Below are 11,851 nucleotides of genomic sequence, written 5' to 3' on the forward strand. Positions count from 1 at the left end.
CCATCTCTCTCTCTCTCTCTCTCTCTCTCTCTCTCACACACACACTCACACACACACTCACACACAAAGAGATGCCGCCAGAAGGGAAGCTGCTGTGAGCGAGACCAGAGCGATCATGAAGAGATGCGGGGGAGCAGATAACGCAACCGCCGTGCTCGCGAGCGGCAGCAACGATTCGCGCGCAGAGCGCATGCGCTTTTATTTATCTATTGGTCGCTGCGCGCCCGCCGGCCGATGCCGTCACGATCCCGTCATTCTCAGCGGGGAGCAGTAGAGTGGGCCCTAGAGCGGCGGGAGCAGGCCGAGGCCGATGATGTCGGAGAAGAAACAGCCCGTCGACCTGGGGCTTCTGGAGGAGGACGACGAGTTCGAGGAGTTCCCAGCCGAAGGTAGCGGCCGGCCGGGGGGAAAGAGGGGAAGGCGAAGACGGGGAGGGGCGCGGCGCGGCGCGGCGGGGCGGGGCGGGCTGGGGAGCGGCGGTGGCTGTGCACTCTTGTTCGGGATGGGTGAAGCTTCAGAGCGGCGTCCTCCAGCCCGGCTACAGCTCCCATCACCCCCGGCCAGCCATGGGGTGGCGGGGGGGGGCCGTCCAGCACACCCGGGGGGCACCGGGTTGCGGGGGCCTTTCTGAGCGGCTCAACAGCAGGCCCCGAGTGAATGCGCGCGCACACGCGGGCTCCCTCCACGCGAAGGGTTGTATCCAGTGGCAGCCCTACTTAGAGTAGGCCCGTTGAAATGAATGGGATTTAAGTTAGCTATGGCTAGCTTCGGTCCCGGTCATTTCGGTGGGTCTTCTCTAAGTAGAACTAACACTGGATACAGCCTGAAGGGCCCAATCCTGCTTCAGAGTAAGAACGCTGAGGGTTCTTGCGCTGTAACTCCGAGGCCTGATCTCCCAGCATCCCCTTGGGTGGCCTCTCCCCGTCCCGCTTGAGGTTGCGGCGGGGCCTCGCTCACCGCTCCAGCCACCCGCTCACACTCGCGGCGGTTTCCCTTGCCTGGGAAGAGGGAAGGAATCCCCTCCCCTGCGAAGGGGCAGGTTCTGCCTTCCCTTAGGAATGGGGGCCGTCCAGTTATAGGAGCCTCCCCCAGCCTGGGACGTTCCAGAGGTTTTGGACTTCACCTCCCTTCAGCTCCAGGCAACCTAGCCAGTGGCCAGGAATACTGGGAGTTGTAGTCCAAAACGTCTGGACGGCTCCAAGTGGGAGAAGGCTGAGTTATATCAAACACATGTATGCTAATAAACATTTGGTTGATATTTTTGCTTGATTAAAAAAATGATAAAAATGTATTTTTGCCCCACTTGCACTATTTGAGTTAAATAAAGATGTGAAAGGCCTCTTATTTTACTACTTTATATGTTTTAGGGTGCCATACTAGGCATGTTTAGACAGAAAAACGTTGTACAACTCCCAGCATTCCCCAGCCACCTATACTGAGAGTTGTAGGACTTTTTTCTGTCTAAACATGCATAGGCTTACACCCTTACTCTTATTTTAGTACAGATACTTGGTACGAACAAGATCTTCCAGCCGCTCAATGTCCAATACAAAAGAAACTATCCTTGATTAGCGAAAGTGACAATGTAAGGAAGTAAAGTGTGTGCTAAACATGTAGCACCTGTTGCTTAGTAAACTAAATACTGTGCATTCAGAATCCACATTTATTAATTATTGCTATTAATAATAATGTTTACTTGGAAGTACGCTCTATTGATTTAAATAGGACTTGTAATTGTGCTTCAGCTTGCAGTGTAAATATCCCCTTAACAGCACAATCCTATGCATGTCTACCTGGAATAAAACCCATTGTATTCACTGGGGCTTCCTCTGAGGTCTTACAGTCTAAAACTCAGGAACTGAAGGTCTCAGTCTTTGTTGAATGATCCAGTATATTCTGGATACCTAATTTTATTTCTGTAACATTTAAAAAAGCTTAACTGATTTGTTGCAAACCTTTACACAGTTTTTAAACCGGGATATAATATGTACATAATCTGTCTTTTATGATTGACAAAGTAGTTATGCATAAAAGTAGATATTTCTGACCTTAACTGACACTTTTCAATAATAATAATTATTATTGTATTTCATTTCAAAACTATGTTTTTAAAAATGTAATATATTCTAAATAGAATAAAAGTTACTAGAAATATTAAAATTTAAAACTCCTGTGCTTTGTATCTGGGCTTTGTTAGTTATTAAAACTTGATCACATTACACTAAAATGAGTGTCACTCTCATTTGTTTTAATGGATCTGGACTGTATTCTCTGGTTATGAGATTTCTGATGTTTTATCCATAACATTCTCAAAGCGATGTTTGTCATCTATTTGAAGACTCGTTAAGAAAGCCCTATACATTTTATTAGGTTTACAGTTGCTGTATACTGGTACAGTAGTATTCTGCTACAGTTGCTGTAAATGTGGTCTTAAAAATTATTTCATATTGACTTGACTTGTTTCTCTCTCAACTGAGCTTGACTTTATGATATAGAAGGTACACATCTTTCAATGCAAAATTATATTAACATATGAGGGATGCACATTCTACAAAGAATGTTTTCAGTAAAGTGCCCTAGATTTCAAGGGTGAATTTGTTACTGCCATCCAGGTTCAGCCATCTGAAATTGATTTGTTCTGTTTTTGTTAAGCATTCCCTTGTGCTACAGTATTGCATGTATTCCTTTGACATATGTGTATGAGAATTCACTTTCCAAATGTTTTGGAAAGATTACAGAAGTGTGAAAAATGTTACTTGTGTATTTTAGCGCAATGGACAAATCCTGTTTTGGCTCTAAGTATAGAACAATTTACCAACTGTTTTTATAAAAGAAATAGTACTTGGATATTTGTAATTTTGGCTTGTTGTACCCAGTTTACTAAAATGCCAATACCCTGTAGTGCTGTATAATTTTCGTTTTATCTAATCAAAGGAAAGCAGTTCAGCTAGATGGTAATTTTATATGGCATATTTACCAATACACAAATACATCCTTCTTGCTACATGAAAAAGAATACAGTTAGTCTTTCTGACCTGTTTTTGTGTGAAGATGTCTGCTGATTATAGTGCAGCAGTTTTAATCGGTAGGGAACACAGAGCTAATGTCGGACTAATGTTGAGCTAATGTTCAAAATGCTGCAAGTTACACAGAAATTCATGTTCAAACCAACTGTCTAAATGGACTGTCTAAGGTAGGAGGGAAGGATTTCCCCTTTGTCACTAGCAGTTGTATTACCCCAAGCATCTCTGGAAAATCCTGCCACCCTTAAATGTGTTTTGATTTTTGAACTTGAAAATTAATGCCTTACTTGGTGTAAAGTGAGTGTGTCCTTCACCGCAAGCCTATGCACACTTATTTGCAAGTGAGTCCTATTTAGATCAAAGGAATTCCTTCCAAGAAAATATATTTGTTATAAAAGTACCAGCCAGCCATACACATTTAGTTACAAATAAGTAACAAATAAGGATATGTTACAAGGATAATGGCTGACTACTTTGAAGCACTTCCTGGAAACAATATTTCATTTCTAGTTATGTATTGTATTGCTATATTTAGTATTTCTGTCTCAATAAAGTTTAGCAGATAGATAAATCATCTTGTTTTCACTGACTTCATTTCATTGTGTTCACTAACATGATAGTCATGCCAATTGCTGGTAAATAGGCCAGTTTAAGCAAAGGTTACAGAACTTCAGCAGGTTGGCACCTCAGTTATAAACAAGCTATGGAGTTCCATCTAGGTGCCAGCATTATATTTCTAGGCACCTGTGATTTTTCTGAGCCTGTTTACAAGTATGAATGCTTGTTGTTGTTTATTCAGTCAGTCGCTTCCGACTCTTCGTGACTTCATGCACCAGCCCACGCCAGAGCTTCCTGTCGGCCATCGCCACCCCCAGCTCCCCCAAGGTCAAGTCCGTCACCTCCAGAATATCATCCATCCATCTTGCCCTTGGTCGGCCCCTCTTCCTTTGGCCTTCCACTTTCCCTAGCATCAGCATCTTCTCCAGGGTATCCTGTCTTCTCATGATGTGGCCAAAGTACTTCAGTTTTGCCTTTAAGATCATTCCCTCAAGTGAGCAGTCTGGCTTGATTTCCTGGAGTAAGGACTGGTTTGATCTTCTTGCAGTCCAAGGCACTCTCAGAATTTTCCTCCAGCACCACAGTTCAAAAGCACCTATCTTCCTTCGCTCAGCCTTCCTTATGGTCCAGTTCTCACAGCCATAGGTTACTACGGGAATACCACTGCTTGAACTATGCGGACCTTTGTTGTCAGTGTGATGTCTCTGCTCTTCACTATTTTATCAAGAGTTGTCATTGCCGTCCTCCCAAGAAGTAAACGTCTTCTGATTTCCTGGCTGCAGTCAGCATCTGCAGTAATCTTTGCACCTAGAAAGACAAAGTCTGTCACTGCCTCCACGTTTTCTCCCTCTATTTGCCAGTTATCAATCAAGCTGGTTGCCATAAGCTTGGTTTTTTTGAGATATAACTGCAACCCAGCTTTTGCACTTTCTTCTTTCACCTTCATCATGAGGTTCCTCAGCTCCTCCTCGCTTTCAGCCATCAAAGTGGTATCATCTGCATATCGGAGATTGTTAATGTTTCTTCCAGCAATTTTAACTCCAGCCTCGGCTTCATCAAGCCCAGCACGTCGCATGATGTGTTCTGCGTAAAGGTTGAATAGGCAGGGTGACAGTATACAACCCTGCCGTACTCCTTTCCCAATCTTAAACCAGTCCGTTGTTCCGTGGTCGATTCTTACCATTGCTACTTGGTCGTTATACAGATTCCTCAGGAGGCAGCCCCTTCATGGATCACTGCCTTGTTGTGGCGAAGGGGCTTGCGTAACTCAGTGCAGCCATAAGCTATGCCGTGCAGGGCCACCCAAGACAGACAGGTCATGGCAGAGAGTTCTGACGAAATGTGGTCCACTGGAGAAGGAAATGGCAACCCACTCCAGTATTCTTGCCAAGAAAACCCCATGGAACGTATCACAAGGCTAAAAGATATGACGCCGGAAGATGAGCCCCTCAGGTCGGAAGGTGTCCAATATGCTACTGGGGAAGAGCAGAGGGTATTTCCAAGTAGCGCCAGAAAGAGTGAAGCGGCTGGGCCAAAGCCGAAAGGACACTCAGCTGTGGATGTGTCTGGTGGTGAAAAGAAAATCCGATGCTGTAAAGAACAATATTGTTTAGGAACCTGGAATGTCAGATCAATGAATCAAGGTAAGCTCGAGGTGGTCAAACATGAGATGGCAAGATTGAACATCGACATCTTGGGAATCAGTGAACTAAAATGGACAGGCATGGGTGAATTTAATTCAGGTGACCATTATATCTACTATTGTGGGCAAGAATCCCTTAGAAGAAATGGAGTAGCACTCATAGTCAACAAAAGGGTGGGAAAAGCAGTACTGGGGTACAATCTTAAAAATGATAGAATGATCTCAGTACGAATCCAAGGCAAACCATTCAACATCACAGTAATTCAAGTCTATGCCCCAACTACTGATGCCGAAGAAGCTGAGGTTGATCGGTTCGATGAAGACCTACAACACCTTCTAGAACTAACACCCAAAAAAGATGTCCTCTTCATCACAGGGGATTGGAATGCTAAAGTAGGAAGTCAAGAAATCACCGGGATAACAGGCAGGCATGGCCTTGGTGTACAAAATGAAGCAGGACAAAAGCTAATAGAGTTTTGCCAAGAGAACACGCTGATCATAGCAAACACTCTTTTCCAACAGCACAAGAGGCGACTCTACACATGGACATCACCAGATGGTCAATATCGAAATCACATTGATTATGTCCTTTGCAGCCAAAGATGGAGAAGCTCCATACAGTCAGTAAAAACAAGACCTGGAGCTGACTGTGGCTCAGATCATGAGCTGCTTCTTGCAAAATTTCGGCTTAAATTGAAGAACGTCGGGAAAACCACTAAACCGTTCAGGTATGACCTAAATCATATCCCTGATGAATATACAGTGGAGGTGAGGAATAGATTTCAGGGATTAGACCTGATAGACAGAGTGCCTGAGGAACTATGGACGGAGGTCTGTAACATTGTTCAGGAGGCAGCAACTCAATCCATCCCAAAGAAAAAGAAATGCAAGAAAGCAAAGTGGCTGTCTGATGAGGCTTTACAAGTAGCTCACGAAAGAAGGGAAGCGAAAAGCAAGGGAGAAAGGGGAAGATATACCCAACTGAATGCAGAGTTCCAGAGAATAGCAAGGAGAGACAAGAAGGCCTTCTTAAATGAACAATGCAAAGAAATCGAGGAAAACAACAGAATGGGAAAGACTAGAGATCTCTTCAAGAAAATTGGAGATCTCAAGGGAACATTTTGTGCAAAGACTGGCATGATAAAGGACAAAGAAGGCAGGGACCTAACAGAAGCAGATGAGATTAAGAAGAGGTGGCAAGAATACACAGAAGAACTATACAGGAAAGATCTGAATGTCTCTGATAGCCATGATAGTGCGGTCACTGAACTTGAGCCGGACATCCTCGAGAGTGAAGTCAAGTGGGCCTTAGGAAGCATTAGTAACAACAAAGCTAGCGGAGATGACAGTATTCCAGCTGAGCTATTTAAAATCCTAAAAGATGATGCTGTTAAAGTGCTGCATTCAATATGCCAACACATCTGGAACACTCAACAGTGGCCACAAGACTGGAAAAGGTCAGTTTACATTCCAATTCCAAAGAAGAGCAACGCCAAAGAGTGTTCAAACTACCGCACAATTGCGCTCATTTCACATGCCAGCAAGGTGATACTCAAAATCCTACAAGCTAGGCTTCAGCAGTATGCGAACCGAGAACTACCGGAAGTACAAGCAGGGTTTCAAAGAGGCAGGGGAACTAGAGATCAAATCGCCAACATTCGCTGCATCATGGAGAAAGCAAGAGAATTCCAGAAAAAGTCTATTTCTGCTTCATTGACTACGCTAAAGCCTTTGATTGTATGGATCACAACAAACTGTGGCAAATTCTTAAAGAGATGGGAGTACCAGACCACCTTACCTGTCTCCTGAGAAACCTGTACGAGGGTCAAGAAGCAACAGTAAGAACCAGAGATGGAACAACCGATTGGTTCAAAATTGGGAAAGGAGTACGACAAGGCTGCATATTGTCACCCTGCTTATTTAACTTATTCGCAGAGTACATCATGAGAAATGCCAGGTTGGATGAATCAGAGGTCGGAATTAAGATTGCTGGGAGAATTATCAACAACCTCCGATATGCAGATGATACCACCCTAATGGCAGAAAGCGAAGAGGATCTAAAGAGCCTCTTGTTGAGGGTGAAAGAGGAGAGTGCAAAAGCTGGTTTGAAACTCAACATTAAAAAAACGAAGATCATGGCATCTGGCCCTATCACTTCCTGGCATATAGAAGGGGAAGAAATGGTAGCAGTGACAGATTTTACTTTCTTGGGCTCCAAGATCACCGCAGACGGTGACTGTAGCCATGAAATTAAAAGACACTTGCTCCTTGGGAGGAAAGCTATGGCAAACCTAGACAGCATAGTAAGAAGCAGAGACATCACCTTGCCGACAAAGGTCCGTCTAATCAAAGCTATGGTTTTCCCAGTAGTAATGTATGGCTGTGAGAGCTGGACTATACGGAAGGCTGAGCGCCGAAGAATTGATGCTTTCGAACTGTGGTGCTGGAGAAGACTCTTACGAGTCCCCTGGACTGCAAGGAGGTCAAATCAGTCCATCCTAAAGGAAATCAAACCTGAGTGCTCATTGGAAGGACAGATAATGAAGCTGAAGCTCCAATATTTTGGCCACCTAATGCGAAGAGAAAACTCCCTGGAAAAGACCCTGATGCTGGGAAAGACTGAAGGCAAAAGGAGAAGGGGACGGCAGAGGATGAGATGGCTAGATAGCATCACTGATGCAATGAATATGAACTTGAGCACGCTCTGGGAGAGAGTGCAGGACAGGAAGGCCTGGCGTGCTATGGTCCATGGGGTCACGAAGAGTCGGACACAACTGAACAACAACAACAACAGGAGGCAGACAAGATGACTTGGTATCCCCATACCACCAAGAACTTGCCACAGTTTGTTATGATCCACACAGTCAAAGGCTTTAGAATAGTCAGGAAAACAGAAATAGATGTTTTTCTGAAACTCCCTGGCTTTCTCCATTATCCAGCGGATATTGGCAATTTGGTCTCTAGTTCCTCTGCCTTTTTGAAACCCAGCTTGTACATCTGGCAAATCTCATTCCATGAATTGCTGGAGTCTACCTTGCAAGATCTTGAGCATTACCTTACTGGCATGTGAAATAAGTGCCACTGTTCGATAGTTTGAAAATTCTTTGGTGCTTCCCTTTTTTGGTATGGGGATATAAGTTGATTTTTTCCAATCTGTTGGCCATTCTTGTGTTTTCCAAATGTGCTGGCATATGGCATGCATCACCTTGACAGCATCACCTTGCAAGATTTTAAACAGTTCAGCTGGGATACTGTCGTCTCCTTCTGCCTTGTTATTAGCAATGCTTCTTAAGGCCCATTCAACCTCAGTCTTCCGGATGTCTGGCTCTAGCTCACTGACCACACCGTCAAATCTATCCCCAATATTATTATCCTTCCTATACCGATCTTCCGTATATTCTTGCCACCGTTTCTTGATCTCTTCTGCTTCTGTTAGGTCCTTGCCACCCTTGTTTTTGATCATACCCATTTTTGCCTGGAATTTACCTCCAATGTTTCTAATTTTCTGGAAGAGGTCTCTTGTCCTTCCTATTCTGTTGTCTTTTTCTGCTTCTGCGCATTGCTTGTTTAAAAATAATTCCTTATCTCTTCTGGCTAACCTCTGGAATTTTGCATTTAATTGGACATATCTCCCCTTATCCTGTTGCCTTTTGCTTTCCTTCTTTCTTGGGCTGCTTCCAGTGTCTCAGCAGACAGCCATCTTGCCTTCTTGGTTTTCTTTTTCTTGGGGACGTTTTTTGTTGCCACCTCCTGAACAATGTTGAGAACTTCTGTGCATAGTTCTTCTGGGACCCTATCTACTAAATCTAGTCCCTTAAATCTATTCTTCACCTCCACTGCATATTCATTAGGAATATTAGTGAGCTCATATCTAACTGATCTGTGGGTCTTCTCTATTCTCTTTAGTCTGACTCTGAATTGTGCAATAAGAACTTCGTGATCTGAACTACAATCAGTTCCAGGTCTTGTTTTTACCGACTGCATAGATGTCCACCACCTTTGGCTACAAAGGTGCAAAATCAATCTGATTTCGGTGTCGACCGTCTGGTGAAGTCCATCTATAAAGTCGTCTCTTAGGTTGTTGGAAGAGAGTGTTTGTTATGCACAGTGAGTTGTCTTGGCAAAATTATATCAGCCTATGTCCTGCTTCATTTTGTTCTCCCAGACCATGCTTGCCTGTAATTCCAGGTGTTGTTTGACTACCCACCTTAGCATTCCAGTCTCCTGTAATGAAAATAACATCTTTGTTTGGCGTACTATCCAGTAGGTGCTGCAGATCCTCATAGAACTGATCTACTTCGGCTTCTTCAGCATCTGTGATTGGGGCGTATATTTGGATCACTGTGATGTTAAATGGCTTACCCTGAATTTGAATTGAGATCATTCTGTCATTTTTGGGATTGTATCCAAGCACTGCTTTAGCCACTTTATTATTAAATTATGAAGGCTACTCCATTTCTTCTGTGGTCCTCTTGTCCACAGTAGTAGATCTGGTGGTCATTTGATGTGAAGTGGCCCATTCCAGTCCATTTCAATTCACTGACACCCAAAATGCCTATGTTTTATCTTGACATCTCCCCAATAACCGCATCCAATTTGCCCTGGCCCATAGATCTTACATTCCAGGTTCCTATGGTGTGTTGATCTTTAGAACATCGGATTTGTCGTTCACCACCAGCACCATCGGCTGCTAGCCGTCCTTTCGGCTTTGAGCTAGCTGCGTCATCACATCTGGGGCTAGTTGAACTTATCTGCTCTTCCTCCCCAGTAGCATTTTGACCATCTTCCGACCTGGGAGTCCCATCTTCCGATGGTATACCGACATATCTCTGGTTGTATTGATCCATTTAGTTTTCATGGCAAGAATACTGGGGTGGGTTGCCGTTTCCTTCCCCAGGGATCGTATTTAGTCCGACCTCTCTGCCATGACCTTCCCATCTTGGATGTCCCTTCACGGTTTAGCTCATGACGTCATTGAGGTGCTCAAGCTCCAGCACCACGACAAGGTAACGATCTCCTTTGCTGGGAGGTGTATGCTTAGAGGCTTATTATTAAGCTGACTCTAAGCTCTTTATATAAGACTAATATATAAGATCAGGGTGCCAATCCCCAAATCAAAGTTCAAATTCTGACTTAACCTTGTTTGTGAATTTAAATGACAGCAAACATACTGTAAAAGAATCAAGAGTGGACCATTATGATTCTATGATTCTACCTTATGGTCTTTTTCTTTCTTTGGCTGTATCCACGGTTTCTTTGGACCAGTGTTACTATAACACTGATTTCCGGCTGACTACTGTCATTAGGTCAGTAGTCAACCTCAGGAATCATCTGCTCCCATCCCACTTAACCAGAGTTAAACAGTTCATTGCCATTAAAAATAAATAAATAAAGTACAGTCTTATGTCGAGACAGAAAAAAAGACCTACAACTGGCTGGGACACGCTGGAAGCTGTAGGACTTTTTTCTGTTTAAACATGCATAGAATTGCACCCTTATTTAAATACTTATAGGTTGCCTTCCTGAACCAAGTCTTGAACTGCAGTAAAGAGAAACTGTGGTTAAGATAAGTGCCAACAAACTCAACCATGGTAGACTGGCAGATATTTTGCTTCAGAGAGAGTAATGCTGCAAGGTGGGAGTCTGCACATCCCAAGGCTGGCTCTTGACCTCCTAACCATGATTGCTGGGTTCATGTATTATTACATCTGTGCTGGCTCTGTGTATGTTTCAAGATGATCAAAGGTAAACTCCATTTAGATTTTCTTTCTACATGAAGGTCTCATAAACTGTGATGCATATGCACAGCTAGGTTGTGTCTTTTAAGGAATACCATCCACAGTTTTTGAGAAACACCATCAAACAGTTTTAGCTGCAAGGCTAATGAACTGGCATAGTATAGTAATTACTGTTTTTGCATCAAGTAACACAATATTGTTTAAGCTCACGGCTGGTGCGTTCTTTTTTTCTGTATTAGAGTGCTAGAGACCAGAGGCCATATTTAGAAAGCCAGCTTTTACTTTGGTAATCGGTAGGAAGACATTGCCAGCTCCGCTAGCTTTTATGCCCCGCAGGACGGTATTAGAAAAAGTGTAGAGCAGTGCAGTGTTCATTTAACAGCCTCTGCCACTGTGTGTCTCAAACCATACATATTTGTGCCAATAGTATGAAAGGTTGTCAGGAGAAAAGCACACCATTTAATAGCCTGAGCTCCTACTTGTTTTGCAATGAGGATAAAGTCTGATGTGCAACTTATTCACATGTCAGTTTTAAAATTCCCTGGTGTTATGGCCCCAACTGTTATTGAAGCAGTATGTATGGAGCTAGAAGGCATTTATAGTAACTGACCTCTTGCAATTCCTTGCTAGCCCAGTTAGAACTCTAGTCCCTTAGCTTTCCCTAATTGGGTCCAACCTTGTTTTTAGCTTCCTGGGCTAGTACCTGATCTTTAGTCAGGCAACATCTGGTTTGCTGCTCTCTCACCTCTTTTTCTCATGCCATCTTATTGTCTGGGTTGCCTGATATCAGCTCACCTTGCTCACTTCTTCCACGTCAAACAGAGTTGTTCAGCCTCACAAATTTGGAATATCTGTGGCCACAAATTATCATCCAGACCTTTAAGGGGATC

General features: G+C 43.6%; 1 pseudogene across 1 annotated transcript; it reads left to right on the forward strand.

Annotated features, from left to right (window-relative positions):
* Positions 1 to 284: 284 nt before the first annotated feature.
* LOC146344978 (protein CFDP2 pseudogene) lies at positions 285 to 10,793 on the forward strand (annotated as a pseudogene). Its single transcript, XR_014792075.1, has 3 exons — positions 285 to 389; positions 3,823 to 6,147; positions 10,737 to 10,793. The product of XR_014792075.1 is annotated as a protein CFDP2 pseudogene (transcript).
* Positions 10,794 to 11,851: the final 1,058 nt, after the last annotated feature.

This window comes from Heloderma suspectum, chromosome 5, assembly GCF_057233095.1.
Source record: "Heloderma suspectum isolate Gila_16-S chromosome 5, 16-S_ref, whole genome shotgun sequence".
NCBI lineage: Eukaryota > Metazoa > Chordata > Lepidosauria > Squamata > Helodermatidae > Heloderma > Heloderma suspectum.